General features: G+C 42.0%; 1 protein-coding gene across 1 annotated transcript in view; it reads right to left on the minus strand.

Annotated features, from left to right (window-relative positions):
- AATF (apoptosis antagonizing transcription factor) overlaps positions 1-15,910 on the minus strand; it is a 201,177-nt gene that overhangs the window by 65,557 nt on the left and 119,710 nt on the right. The gene's annotated exons all lie outside the window — the stretch shown is intronic.

Here is a 15,910-nt window from a genome sequence, read left to right on the forward strand (position 1 = left end):
CCCCCTAGTGTTAACCCCTTCCCTGCCAGTGACATTTTTACAGTAATTAATGCATTTTTATAGCACTGATCGCTATAAAAATGCCAATGGTCCCAAAAATGTGTCAAAAGTGTCCGATGTGTCCGGCATAAGGTTGCAGTACCGATAAAAATTGCAGATCGCTGCCATTACTAGTAAAAAAAAAAATGCCATAAAACTATCCTCTATTTTGTAGACACTATAACTTTTGCGCAAACCAATCAATAAAACGCCTATTGCGATTTTTTTTTACGAAAAATATGTAGAAGTATACGTATCGGCCTAAACCGAGGAAAAAAATATATTTTTTATATATTTTTAGGGGATATTATAGAAAAAGGTAAAAAAATTGATTTTTTTTCAAAATTGCCGCTCTATTGTTGTTTATAGCGCAAAAAATAAAAACCGCAGAGGTGATCAAAATACCACTGAAAGAAAGCTTTATTTGTGGGGAGAAAAGAACGTACATTTTGTTTGGGAGCCACGTCGCACGACCGCGCAATTGTCAGTTAAATCGACACAGTGCCGAATCGCAAAAAGTGGCCTGGTCATTGACCAGCAAAATGGTCCGGGGCTGAAGTGGTTAATGAGTCCCTGATGAAAGACAGAGAATAGAGAGATAATCCATCTTCTTTATATAAGCCATAGCTTTTAACCACTTGCTAATGGGCACTTTTACCCCATTCCTGCCCAGACCAATTTTCAGCTTTTAGTGCTCACACTTTAAATGACAACTACTCAGTCATGTAACACTGTATCCATATGAAAGTGTTCCTTTTTTTCACACAAATAGAGCTTTATTTTGGTGGGATTTAACCAGCACTGTTTTTTTTTTTTTTGCGCTATAAATGAAAAAAGACGAAAATTTTGGGACAGTAGAAAATCCCCCCAAATTACCCCTTTTTGGAAAGCAGACATTCCAAGGTATTTCGTAAGAGGCATGGCAAGTCATTTGAAGTTGTAATTTTTTTTTAAGGAAAATTAAAAAAAAAAAATCCACAAAATTGTCATATTAACAGATTATTTCTCACGTGGCATATGCATATTTGCAACTACACCCCAAAGCACATTCTGCTACTCCTCCTGAGTGTGGCGATACCACGTGTGAGACTTTTTCATAAAAAAGGGGTAGAGAAAGGAAGCGCCACCTAAGTGCAGTATTAAAGAGGTTCTTTTAATGACACATTGTAAAAAACACACTTACAAGAAGGTAAGGAAAGAAGGCTCATCTGTAACATCCTGTAGTGTTCGTCCCGGATCCATGGGCTGCTTTAGAAGTGTAGAAAGCAGATTGTGTGGAGTCTCCACACGATCTGCTTTCTTCACTTCTAAAGCAGCCCAGTCCTTTCTCTACCCCTTTTTTGTTTACCACAGAGTCAGCTCTCTGAGGACAGCAGCCGCCATCGAACAGCCACATCACCTGCATTTTTAACCATTGAACTGCCTGTTACTACTATTTCCAATGGACTAATCACCATACTCCTACCCATATATGTACTTTGTATCTGCGCTGACAGTTACCTCTCCTATTGAGACTTTTTCATAGCCTAGCTAAATAGAGAGGCCAACATGCAAGGAGCACCATCAGATGTTCTAGGGACATAAATTACACATTGAATTTATGGACCATCTATTACACTTTTGAAGGCCCTGAAGCACCAGGACAATAGAATTACCCACAAATTGACCCCATTTTGAGAAGAAAACATCCCAACGTATATTCTATAAGGCATAGCTAATAAAGCTAATAAAGGGTCTGGAGTTATGAAGAAAGGTTGCGCGGAGCACTGAACTTATTCTCTCTGGAGGACACGCTTGAGAGGGGATATTATTTCAATTCACAAATACCATACTGGTGACCCCACAATAGGGATAAAACTTTTTAGTGGAAGGGAGTTTAACAAGACACGTGGCCACTCATTAAAATTAGAAGAAAAGAGGTTTAGCCTTAAACTATGTAGAGGGTTCTTTACTGTAAGAGTGGCAAGGATGTGGAATTCCTTTCCACAGGCGGTGGTCTCCGCAGGGGGCATCGAGAGTTTCAAAAAAATATTAGAAAAGCACCTGAACGACCGCAACATACAGGGATGTAATACTGACATATAATCACACACATAGGTTGGACTTGGACTTGTGTCTTTTTTTTCAACCTCACCTACTATGTAACTATAGTGAGTCTTTTAAACATGTATTTTTTCCACACATTTTTAAAAATGTGAAAAGAGGAAAAATTACAACTTTTTTTACACAAAGGTGTCCATTATAAGATAGTTCTCACACATAGCATGTACATACCAAAAATTACACCCCAAAATACATTCTGCTACTCCTCCAGAGTATGGTGATACCACACGTGGGAGACTTTTGCACTGCCTGGCCACATATAGAGCTCCAACATGCCAGGAGCATCATCAGGTGTTCTAGGGACATAAAATACACATCTAATTTCTTGACAACCTATCATTTTTAAAGGCCCTTCATATTTCTAATTTCTCAATTACACCCCAAAATACATTCTGTTGAGCAAAGGGTAAACAAAAGATTACATGTGGTTTTAGTTGTGCAGTTGTCCAAAGAGGAGCGCATTGGTCCAGGCAGCAGGCAGGGACATGGTCAGTGACAGCGAAAGGAATTCTCTAGGCAGCAGGCAGGAATGTTGTTCATAATCTGTACAGGCAGCGATATTGTCAGCACAGCCAAAGCACTAGTCCAGGCAGCAGGCAGAGATGTGGTCAGCAACAGCCAAAAGGAATTGTCCAGGCAAAGACAAGGCAGGTCCTGGTAGTAGGCAGTAACATGTTCCATAATTTAGGTAGCAAGTAGAGGTGTGGTCAGTTGATGCGGGAGGCAGAGGCATGATGGTAGTAAGTTGGCAGCAGGCAGAAATATCAGGCTTAGGGCCTCAGTCAGATAAGACCTGGGCACAGGGGTAAAGGCTTCTGCCACCAAAATCTCTGACGCCTTTGGTCTCCAGACCCTAATATGGGAATTACAAAACCCGGAGAAAAACAAAAAAACTATTTTTCTTTATCTGGAAAAACTATTTTGGAGCCCCCAACATACATGAGACCCCTGTGTTACCATGAATCCGTCTACTACAGTAGCAGGGAAAAAGATCAGTCCAAGTGGCAGGCAAAAAACATAGTCGATTAACAGGCCAGGTTCAGTTCAGGTGGAAGGCAGAAACGTAGTGGATCAACAATGCAGATAGCAGGCAGAAGCATAGTCTATAAACAGGCCAGGGTCAGTTAAGGTGGAAGACAGTGGCATGGTTGGTTGAGGCAGCAGGCGAATGGTCAGCACAGATATTAAAAACAGAGGAAATGTCAGGCTGAGGAAGGTGGTGGGTCTTACTGTGGATTTAGTGTAGAGGACATAAGCATTATAAAATGACCAAATGAATAAGATAAATTGATATAAAACTTTACTAGAAGTAACTTTTTTATACCAGAAATGGGACCTCCTTGTTGCCAATTAGGGCTGTACCATTTAATCATTGAAATCCACTCCTCCCCATGTAAAGATTAGAATCTTAGATGCATACAGGCATTTTAACCACTTCAAAACCGCACGCCATCATGTGACGTCCAAAAAGGGGATCTCTTATCCTGGGTGGACATCATATGACGTCCTGTACTTTGTGCGGGGATATCTGAATGATGCCTGCACCTAGAGGCATCATTCAGATATCATTTTCTTCCGACGGCGATTCTGCGCAGCATAAGAACGATCATAGCGGCAGTTTCGCTGCTTGATCGTTCTTATAGGTGGCGGGACGGGACACCCCCCCCCTCCTGCCACCATCCGGTGCTTCTCCGGGCTCTCCTGTGCCATCGGGGGCCCGGAGAGATGATCGCCGTCCGCGGGATGTGAAGCATAGAGATGACTGGTGACCAGTCGTCTCTATGACCGTCGGAGGCCAGGGCGCGATGTGATGACGTCACACCCAGGTATCCGTAAGTAAACAAACCGCAATTGCGGCTAGTAAGAATGAGATCTGTGAATTTTTTTTCACAATCCAATTCTTTCCAGCCTGGAGGAGCGATGTAGGGACTTATTGATCCTGCATATCTCCTTAATGAGGACCTGTCACACACTATTCCTATTACAAGGGATGTTTACATTCCTTGTAATAGGAATAAAAGCTTTTGAAAAAAAAAAAATTGTAAAAAAAGTGTAAAAAATAAATAAGTAAGTAAAATAAAAAAATTAAAAACGCCCCTGTCCCCGGTAGCTCGCGCCCAGAAGCGAACGCACACGTAAGTCCCGCCCACATATGTAAACGTCGTTCAAACCACACATGTAAGGTATCGCTACGTGCGTTAGAGCGTGTGCAACAATTCTAGCACTAGACCCTCCTCTGTAACTGGTAACCTGTAAAAAAATTAAAGTGTCGTCTATGGAGATTTTTAAAGCGGGAGTTCACCCGAAAAACATTTTTTAACCTTAGATTAATGCTCATTTTGTCAAGGGGAATCGGGTAGTTTTTTTAAAATCTAAGCAGTACTTACCGTTTTAGAGAGCGATCTTCTCCGCCGCTTCCGGGTATGGTCTTCGGGACTGGGCGTTCCTATTTGATTGACAGTCTTCCGGCAGGCTTCCGACGGTCACACACATCGCGTCACGAGTCGCCGAAAGAAGCCGAACGTCGGTGCGGCTCTATACGGCGCCTGCGCACCGACGTTCGGCTACTTTCGGAAAATCGTGACGCGATGTATGCGACCGTCGGAAGTCTGTCGGAAAACTGTCAATCAAGTAGGAACGCCCAGTCCCGCAGTCCATACCCGGAAGCAGCAGAGAAGATCGCTCTCTAAAACGGTAAGTACTGCTTAGATTTTAAAAAAACTACCCGATTCCCCTTGACAAAATGAGCATTAATCCAAGGTTAAAAATTAACTTTTCGGGTGAACCTCCACTTTAAGTAACAAAGTTTGGCACCATTCCATGAGCGTACGCAATTTTAAAGCATGACATGTTAGGTATCTATTTACTCGACGTAACATCATCTTTCATATTTTACAAAAAAATTGGGCTAACTTTACTGTTTTGTCATTTTTTAATTCATGAAACCATTTTTTTTTACAAAAAAAAGGTGTTTGAAAAATGATTGCGCAAATACCGTGCAAGATAAAAAGTTGCAATGACCACCATTTTATTCCCTAGGGTGTCTGCTAAAAAAACATATATAATGTTTGGGGGTTCTGAGTAATTTTCTAGCAAAAGAATGATGATTTGTACATGTAGAAGAGAAGTGCCAGAATAGGCCCGGTATGGAGGTGGGTTTTAAAGCCCTGTATTGAAGTGGTTAACTAGGACCATGTCTTCTGGGAATCTCCACTGAGATGTTATTGTGGATGGTGGACAGGATGTAGACATCTCTTATCCTTCCACTTCACAGCCAACACTTCACCCCTTTGTAGCCTTATGTTCACCAAAGTTTGTGGGAAGCCCTTCCTGTTTTTTCTGGCAATACCGCAGGCCAAGGTTTTTTCATGGTGCAGGTGGTGGAAAAGGGGCAGACTGGTATATAAATTGTCTTATTAGATGTGATAACCTTTTTGGAAAAGTGGGTATGCCAGGTCACAGATAGTTTTTCTACTTGTACCGATGTAGGTTGGGCGCTCAGGGGGCTGGAGCTGGGAATCTTTTCCTTTGTGTATGTGAAATGCATACAAATATCCTGTGGCTCTTTCACAAAGTTTGTAAAACTCTACTCAATATCTGACCCTTTTGATTGGAATTGTTCGATTCCCAGCCGACCAGTAAAATGGACAAGGGACTTTATCCACACATGTTTTGGTCATGGACGTAAAGTTCAGCAAATCATTGGGGAAAAAAAATAAGTGGACAAGTTTTGTATAATTTGTCATGGTTGGGATGATCTCGGTGAGGGCGCTGGGTATTGTCACTGAAATGAAGGCAGTGCATGATCATCTAATAGCCCGACTGTGGCATTACGGAAGAATAAATGTGCATGTGAGGGATGGAGTGGGTGGACCGGTAGGCATGTCCTTCATTTTATTTATTTTTTGTAAGCCCCATGTCAAGGGTGAGTCCCATAAATAACTAACTCCTTCAAAGTAAAACATTTCCACTCATACGGATGGGCATAGGAGGAACTGGGGTTTATTACAAATATACAGTTTGGCAAAAGGATTTATCTGGTCCACAATAAAAGTAAACGGTCGGGCAAAAATACATTATAAAACAAAACAAAAATTCAGTACTGGTCTGCACACCTGGCTATGCGGTGAAATGGGGAATACTTGCTGATCCAGAGTTGGAAGACAGCCATAATGGGCTGGTAAGAGCATCTGGGAGGTATGTGCAAGTACTGATTCTTGGGGCATGCGATACTCCAGTACTGGTGCTAGGCTTTTCATCCTGGGATTCAGTCACTAATCCACTGCTTTTGACGAGTTCATGCATTGAATCGGAATCAGACTGTGAGAGCTCCCCGCTGCTCTCATCAGTCATGCTGAGGATTTGAAAACACCTTCTCACTAGTGTAAACTTTTTTGGACAAGGCGGGCTCTGGTCACACTGGAACAGGTAGACTGCTAATGGTGGCTGTGTGACGGGTATACTGCAGACATCGGCACTTATAGACATCTCAGAAATGTTATTAAAAAATGCCAAAAGCATACTCAAACATAAAAAGGATAAAAGGCATATCATATACAACTCTAGTATCAAGGAAGACACATCTCTATGGTTGGAAATTTGACGTGTTTCGGGAGGCTATCGCCCTTTCTCAATGATTGGCGACAGGTGCACTGGTGATGGTCGACATTAACTGCACTGATGGGTGACAGGTGCACTGGTGTGTGACAGTAACACTGCTGATGGGCGCTGTGACAGGTTCTCTTTGCTGTGGTGTTTGTGCAGTACATTGTGTAACACAGATTGGTAACTTACTGTTAGCTGACGCTCTCCTCACACTGGATCGGTGTGTGAGGAGAAGAAGCCAGTAACAGTGAGTTACCAGTCTTTGTTTAGATTTGTGATTGGACACAGCCGATCCCATGGTAAAGAGCCATTGTCATTGGTTCTATACCACGATCAGTTATGTGCTTTACCACAGATCGCCGCGCTGCATGCCCTCATAAGCAGCAATAATGGGATGTCATAGGACGTCCTTCCTGAACAAGAGCGGCCCGCCTGTCCTTCATTTTCCTATACAGTGGGTGGGAGCCAGTTAGATAAACTCTGACAACATCCAGACTATTCAAATCAATAGGGATGGGCAAACGGTTCTGCCTGAGCACGAGTTTGGCCGTTTGCAGACACACGCAAATTTGCAGGGTGTTCGCTCCGATGAACACTGTAATGCACTGAGCGCTGTACATTGCATTCTGTGCCATGATTTGGCAAAGATTTTCCCAATCAGAGCGCAGTGTAAGCTGGTTGTTAATGAATGGGGCCGGGAAGCTGGCTGCAGCGTCCTTAACCGATGAGTCATCAACTGTCAATGGGTTTCCCCGCTGATAGCTGAATAAAAAAAAAAAGAAGAAAAACAGCATATGGTCCTCCCCAGTCCATACCAGGGCTTTTGGGTTTGGTATGGAACCCCACGCCAAAAAAAAAAAAAAAAAAAAAATGGCGTGGGGTCCCCACCAAAATCCATACCAACCCCTTATCCGAGCATGCAGCCCTGCAGTTCAGGAAGGGGGGCGAGCGAGGGCCGCCCTCCTGAATCATACCAGGCCACATGTCCTCAACATAGGGATTTACATTTCACACAGTCCTATTACACAGTACTTCTTTATGTACACTGCACTGTACATTCCATTTTTTTACACCACCACATTCTGTACACTTTGCTGTACATACAAGTATGTAGAAATGGCAGTGCAGAACTATAGCCACTTTGACCCCAACTAAGCAATTGTAAATTCTAATGGCAGAAAAGGCTGTTGTGTTTCTTGTTACACAGCATACCTAAAAATAGCAATTTTAACCTACAATGAAATATTTTTCTGAAGTACAATAGTACACAGGATAAAGTATTAGGGTACACTAGTTTATGTTGCTGCCTTTAGATCGGACAACGTCAAACAAAGCTTTAAGGTCAGCCTAGTATAACCTCTCCCACTCTCAGCCGTCCTCAGTTTTGCAGCAAACAATATTAGGAGTGGATCATAAGAACAAAGGGGAGGGACCTGTGAACCTTAAAGTGATAGTAAAGGCTACATCCAATCAATCATTCTTAAAAACATTCCCTCCCCCCTCCTCCTACCTATCATACATACCCTGTATAAAAAAAACATCTGTATGTTTACCTTTTTTAATCTGGTCTGGCTACATGAGACAGCAGCTCTGGCTTCCCTGTATAAGGGAATGCTTCACAATGTCTTTGAATGGAGCCTAAAGCCAGCAATAGACTGCTCGCATCATGGTCAGTTCAGCAGGGACCGGCGGAGATTCAAACCATGTATGTGCTGGCTGAATGTACCCAAGTTGATCGATCGACTGATCAACTTCGCAACAACCAGCCTGTCGCATTTTACATGCGATTATTGCTAGAGGCTATTATAGTCGCTAGCAGTAGTCACATTATCCCAGGAAGGTGGGCTTCTCCCCAAATACAGGCGGAACATGTAACAAGTTCCAAACGGTGAATGTATCCTTAAATGTTAGCACTCACAAAAATCTCCCAGTATTACACAAATAATTGATATAAAATATCATAGTTTATTAAAAATCAGCAGACTCAGCGAAGCATAGACACCACTTGTTGATTGAACTAGATATACTAGTGTCTTTTTTCTACCTCACTAATTATGTAACCACTAGACCTCTGAAGGTATGCTGTGGTATCTGCCACCAAGCTGTCTGTAGAAGATCCTTTAAGTCCTGCATGTTGCCAGGTGGGGCCTACATGGATCAAACTTGTTTTTCCAACACATTCCACTGATACTTGATTGCATTGAGATCTGGAAAATTTTGAGGCAACACCTCAAACTCATTGTTGTGCTCCTCAAACCATTCTTGAACCATTTTTGCAATGTGGCAGGACACATTATCCTGCTCAAAGAGGCCACTGCCATCAGGGAACATCGTTTCCATGAAGAAGTGTCTTTGGTCAGGGGTGTCATGGTGGTACGTGTCAAAGCAACATTCATAGCAGGGCCCAAGATTTTCTAGCACAACATTGCCCAAAGCATCACACTGCCACTGCTGGCTTGCCCTCTTCCCACACTGCATCCTGGTGCCATCTCTTCCCCAGATAAGTGACGCACGTGCACACCTGGCCATCCACATTTATCAAAACAGGCCATGTATAAAGTAGGTGTTACCCCATTTTAGTTGCAAAAATGGAAATAAGTTTTAAGCTTTGTATAACACATCTGTACACTTGCTTACAAATTTGGTGCAAGGCCCCATTCCATTATAATTTGTATTATTTTTAAATATTCAGGGCAAGCCGACTGACTATATGATCACCCCAGTGATCTCCCATTTATAATTTTGTAGCAGGACACAAAGCAATAACATTGTGAAGATCGTATACATACATATTGTACGGAGAACAGGAGAAAAAAAAATATCTCAGAATTAGAAACGGGAGAGTTCCATAAAATAATGAACTTTAAAAAAAATAATAAATACTTTGGGCATTAACATTCAAAGGAAAATACTTTTTAAACAATATCTAGAATGATACTTTTTAATGGGTCACCGAATTGTCCACAAGCAGAATGTAAGGATGCACTTTCACAAATTTCTTTTACGTGAGCTAGGAAGAATACATTCTGTAATTTTTGTTGTCTGAAATCCATATGTGGTTTGAAGTATTGTGAATTTTCTACTTTTCTACGGGAATAAACACTGCAAAGCCATTTTACGATTGCAGGACTCAGAACAGAATCCGCAAATCCATGACATTCTGTATTTACATTTTTTTATATGTATTTTGCTGGATATAAAGTATAACATGCTTAAACTTTTCACAAAAGATGGATGTTTCGCTCAAATTGTAATTGAACATTTTGATCAACACTCTGCTGATGATCTGGCTGGGTCTGCTCAATTGTTATCTAGAACTGGGTAATAAGATTGCCATGCTAGGGCCTTGATCTCAGTGAACAAGTACAGTCCATGTCACACACACAAAGATGGGGCAGCATTATTTCAAAAGCTTTGAGAGTGTGACTCAGTTGTGTGATGTTGTCAGCGGCTTTTGACTGAATCATGAATACATCCAATTATGTGTGATGCTGACAGAAAAGAATATTGATAGCCAATAATTACAGGCTTTTCAGGCCAACAAAGCAGCTCTTTCCTCTTTTAATAAATTATCCAAGAACATCAATCTTAAAAATTACTATGCCACAACTGACCCAGACTGGCTTGTATGACTTTCTATCTGATGTGGTTGCAACTAAAGGCTGGATGTTGACATATCCTGGCTTTTTATTACAAGTTCAGAAATGCACAGTTTAACAGTATGAAAATATATTATTTTAAATCACAGCACATAATTGGACAGCTCCTTATTGTATCCATAGAGAAGATTTTGCTAGCTACACTGTGGGATTTATTCACATTAGCCTTTAAAGCATTGTGGAACAGCATTACTTTAAAGTTGCAAGCAGCAACAGTATAGTGCCATTGCAGAGTTCAATACAAGTGCGGCTACGTCAGAAGAAATTTATTAGTGATGTTGGCCGCTGTCGTAAAAGAGTCAAAACCACCCTACTCAGACTAAATCCCATCTATGAAACTCTCTTAAAAAGCCTCAGCGTGAATGAGCTTGCACAGTCTTTGACACTGCCAACCATCATTTTTATCATTCAGGCATATCTCTGTGATTAGAGCTACTTGAAGGCTGCTTTGGAACAGCACAAAATGTGTTAACTGTTAAAACTCCTATTAAACATATCTCAAGCATAATATATTACCATGTTTCAATGTGACTGAAGTAGCCTCATCTGCAAATATGGATTTAGAAAATATCCGTTTACTTACAATTTATTTTAGGCTGGGTTCACACAAGAGCACGGAGCGGCTTACAGCAGGGGGTCCGATACGTCTACATTCAATGGTTCCAGTCTAAATTCAGGCAAACTTTTTGGCTGAATTCAGACCTGAAACAGACCAAAAGACGCACAGGACCCCTGTGCAATTTGCACCGGAGTTGCTCCGGAGATGTGTGAATCGGCTCCATAAAAAGCCAGTCACAATCTCCTGCTAGGCGAATTGGATGCATCCAATTCGCAATAGTGTGAACTCAGCCTTAATCAAAGAGTGGCTAGACTGTCTAAGCAAAACACATCCCTTGTAACTTGATTTTAAAGAACTTGTTCTTTTTTTTCCCCCATGTAAGGCAAAGAAACAGGTTCGGTAAATTGACACCCTGCCCTTCCCAGCAGCACATGCTCCTCTGTCCTTGCTTTGGTCAGCTGACAAAGCCAAAGAGAAATACCCAGTACTTCCAGATAGATGGAAAGCATGTGGCTTACTCACCACCCTCCCGCATGAGCTTACTAGTGTTTTGCTGCATGGCGCTGTCACATTGGGCCTCTGTGTATGTGAAAAATTAGAACAAAGGGCTTTTTCTTTTTGCTTGCAGCCAAATGGAGGCATAAAGTAAGTAAACATGCGTGTTTCTTTGCACTTCAACGACAAAAATTGATTAAGGGCAGCTAAATCACCAGAAAGAAGCTAGCCCTCTGTCATCATTGTGGAAATCAATCACATTTACAGTGCATCCAAAAAGTATTCCCAGTGCTTCACTTTTTCCACATTTTGTTATGTTACCTGCCTTATTCCAAAATGGATTAAATCCATTATTTTCCTAAAAATTCTACAAACAATACCCCATAATGACAACGTGAAAGATATATATATTTTTTTACTCACAGCCTTTGCCGTGACACTGAAAATTTAGCTCAGGTGCATCCTGTTTCCACTGATCATCCTTGAGATGTTTCTACAACTTGATTGGAGCCCACCTGTGGTAAATTCAGCTATATGGATATGATTTGGAAAGGCACACACTTGTTATATAAGGTCCCACAGTTAACAGGGCATGTCAGAACACAAACCAAGCCATTTAAGTCCAAGGAATTGTCTGTAGACCTCCAAGACAGGATTGTATTGAGGCACAGATCTGGGGAAGGGTACAGAAAAATTTCTGCAGCATTGAAGATCCCAATAAGCACAGTGGTCTCCATCATCCGTAAATGGAAGAAGCCTAGAATCACCAGGACTCCTAGAGCGAGCTAAACTGAGCGAATCGGGGAGAAGGGCCTCAGTCAGAGAGGTGACCAAAAACCTGATTGTCACTCTGACAAAGCTCTAGCATTTCTCTGTGGAGGGAGGAGAACCTTCCAGAATAACAACCATCTCTGCAAAGCTCTACCAATCAGGCCTGTATGACAGAGTGGCCATACAAAAGCCACTCCTCAATAAGAGGCACATATGACAGCCCGCCTGGAGTTTGTCAAAAGGCATCTTAAGGACTCTCAGACCATGAGAAACAACATTTTCTGGTCTGATGAAACAAAGATTGAAAGCTTTGGTCTGAATGGCAAGCATCATGTCTGGTGGAAACCAGGTACCACTCATCACCTGGCCACTACCATCCCTTCAGTGAAGCATGGTGGTGGCAGCATCATGCTATGGGCATATTTTTCAGTGGCAGGAACTGGGAGACTAGTCAAAAATCGAGGGAAAGATGAATGCAGCAATGTACAGAGACATCCTTGATGAAAATCTGCTCCAGAGTGCTCTGGACCTCAGACTGAGGCAAAGGTTCATCTTCCAACAGGACAATGACCCTAAGCACACAACCAAGATATCAAATGAGTGACTATGGGACAACTCTGTGAATGTCCTTGAGTGGACCCGACTTGAACCTGATTGGTTCTGGCGAGATCTGAAAATAACCGTGCACCGATGCTCCCCATCTAACCTGATGAAGCTTGAGAGGTCCTGCAAAGAAGAATGGGAGAAACTGCCCAAAAATAGGTGTGCCAAGCTTGTAGAATCATATTCAAAAAGACTTGAAGATGGTATATGGCACCGGCCAGGTTGGCCACTTATGTATCTGGAGCCTCTCCAAAGTGTTTTAGAGGCTGTGGTCAGGAGGGTTCCACCTATCACATTTGTTGGACCTGCCCTAGAGTCAGGAAATGTTGGATCAGGGTGTACAATTTTATTTATATCCTTACCCAGGTTAACCTGAAAAAGTTGGCAAGACACGCGCTGCTGGGTGTCGGGGTATTGGAGGCCTCTAAGTAACAAAGGTGGCTTCTTACGTTTATTTTTATTTCGGCTAAAATAACTATAGCCAGGAACTGGAGGTCGCCGTTCGATCAGCTGAGGCATGAACTGTCGTGGCTCATGTTAAATGAGAGGCTGACGGCTATGGTACAAGACAAAATGAAACAATTTCATAAAGTATGGGACCCTTGGATTGGATATCTAACAAACGACCCCAGGTAACCATATACCCAGGGATCAGATCTTTTGGTCATAGTGCCGTAGCTCCCTCCCTCTTGTTTCCTTTCTTGTCTTTCCTGTCCTTTCTTCTTTACTTTTTCTATTTACTGTTATACCCCCCTCAAATCTTGTTTTTCTTTATTGTTTTTACTTGCCAGGTCTCAACCCTGGCATTGCTGGGTTTTGATGTCTTTTCTTTACTCCATTTATTCTTGGTGAACCATTGCTGATTTGGGATAAGGCGGGAGGCTTCCGCGCTGCGAGAGGAGCCTGACTCCCCTGGAGAGTTTGATGGGGAGCTGGTTCGTCCAAGCGGGAAGTATGTGTTTTAAGATTTTATCTTGGAGGGAAACCTTGGGTTGTGGGCATGGTGAATCGGTTTACGGGTCGGATGCTCACAACTTTTGCTAGGAATAGCGTCTGATCCATGAATATAATTTGAGGAGTATCCTTGAGCCCTATGAGATGTATAATGTTTAACTCCCTTACCCTGTTGTATACCATGCATTGTAAAGCTAAGAACTTTATTTTTTTCCCCTTTTCCCCCTTGTTTTGTAAAACTTTTGTGAAACTTCAATAAACACTATTGGAATACAAAAAGACTTGAAGCTGTAATTTGGGCCAAAGATTCTTTAACAAAGTATTGAACAAAGGCTGTGAATACATAAGTACATGTAAATCTTTTATTTTTTTTTGTAATTTGCAAAGATTTCAAATAAACTTCTTTCACGTTGTTTATGTGATATTGTTTGTAGAATTTTGAGGAAAATAATGAATGTAATCCATTTTGGAATAAGGTTGAAACATAACAAAATGTGGAAAAAGTGAAGCGCTGTGAATACTCTCCAGATACACTGTTTGAAGAGCAGCTGTGTCACTTAGTCCTGCTGAGTGCTCCATTCATATAAAAGACCCAAACAGAGTGGGGTCTCTTGTGAACCATCCTGGCTGCTTAGGTAGCTGTCCCTGCATTCTAGAGACCCCTAGGCCCAGTTCACATACATACATGTGATTTGGAATCGTGGTCAGAATCGTGGGAAAAGGCGCATATAAAATTGCACCTGGCTCATGGCCAATATTTGGTGCTTGAGCTTCTTTGGCGTGACAGACGCATATAGGGAAGTCCATTTAAGTGAATGGGCTGTCCTATAGCTGGCATGCTTTTCCGCATGGGAATCTCTAGATGGAATCTGCGCTCCTGCTAAGCGATGTGTAAACAGGGCTTTAAAGAACAACCCATCAGGCTAAAAAAAGTGCATCTACAAACTAACAAGCACACAATATATTTACCCTTCATAAAGATAGTAATATGTATTTTTAAAGGATATGTTCACCTTTGGTAACATGGTACAACCATATTGAGGGTGCATGTAACCCCGCACCTGCTGTCATAATTTAAAAAGAGTGCAGACATGCAGGGCTATGCCCGCACAGATTGCTGTGAATGAATGAACTACAACTACCATCTGTTATTGTGGCAGATGGCTTGTAGTTCTCAATGAACTGCGAGGGCTCTGGTGAGGTCTCTCGTAGTTCATGGATCTTCCTGCATTCCAGTAACTGTCTGCCTGTAAGGGTAGACAGCTATACTGAGATTATGCAGTATCCCAGCATTGATCCAATGTCCTGCCGGGTGCAGAAATAAATATGAAAAAAAAAAAAAAAAACGCAGATGTGATCAAATACCACCAAAAGAAGGCTCTATTTGTGTGTGGGGGGGGGATATCAATTTTATTTGGGAGCCACGTTGCATGACCGCACAAAAGTAAGTTAAAGCGACACAGTGGCGAATCGCAAAAAGTGCTCTGGTCTTTGGGCAGCCAAATGGTCCGGGGCTGAAGTGGTTAAACTAGTTGTAAAACTTTACATATACCCACTGGAGTGATTAGCCTCATGTGATACACAGAGATGAAACAAATCTCCAACATACAATTTGTACCTGTTTATCTGCAGCCTCTTTCCTTTACAGCTGTTCAAACTACACAAATCAAAGGCTATTTTCTCTGCTCTGGAGGTGGGGACAGGGATTTGAAGTCACACACTGCACAGCATCGGAGGAAGGAGCTGAGTGCAATTTGATGCTTACATGAAGGCAATGGACACCCCCGCCCCTTTACACAGTCACAAAGGTAAACATGCACAGCTAAGGCAATCAATCACCTACTGTGTGCTGGAGGATTGGGGGGGAGGGGGGGTGAGTTGGGAATGTAAGGCCTCTGCCAGGATTCTGTGCTGTCAACATAACTTGTCTTAAGTAACTTGCACATAACAGAGGGAAATCAGAGTAGATGGAAATCACACTAGGTGCTTAGCATCAAGGCAAGAACACACTAAAAGGATATACTTTCTTCATTTTTCATTTCAGTTTTACAACCACTTTATTATAGTTTCTGTGGTGTCTAAGAAACAAATATAAATGGATCTGTGGATTTTGTATGCAAAA

Source organism: Rana temporaria, chromosome 2 (genome assembly GCF_905171775.1).
Source record: "Rana temporaria chromosome 2, aRanTem1.1, whole genome shotgun sequence".
In the NCBI taxonomy this organism is placed as follows: Eukaryota; Metazoa; Chordata; class Amphibia; order Anura; family Ranidae; genus Rana; species Rana temporaria.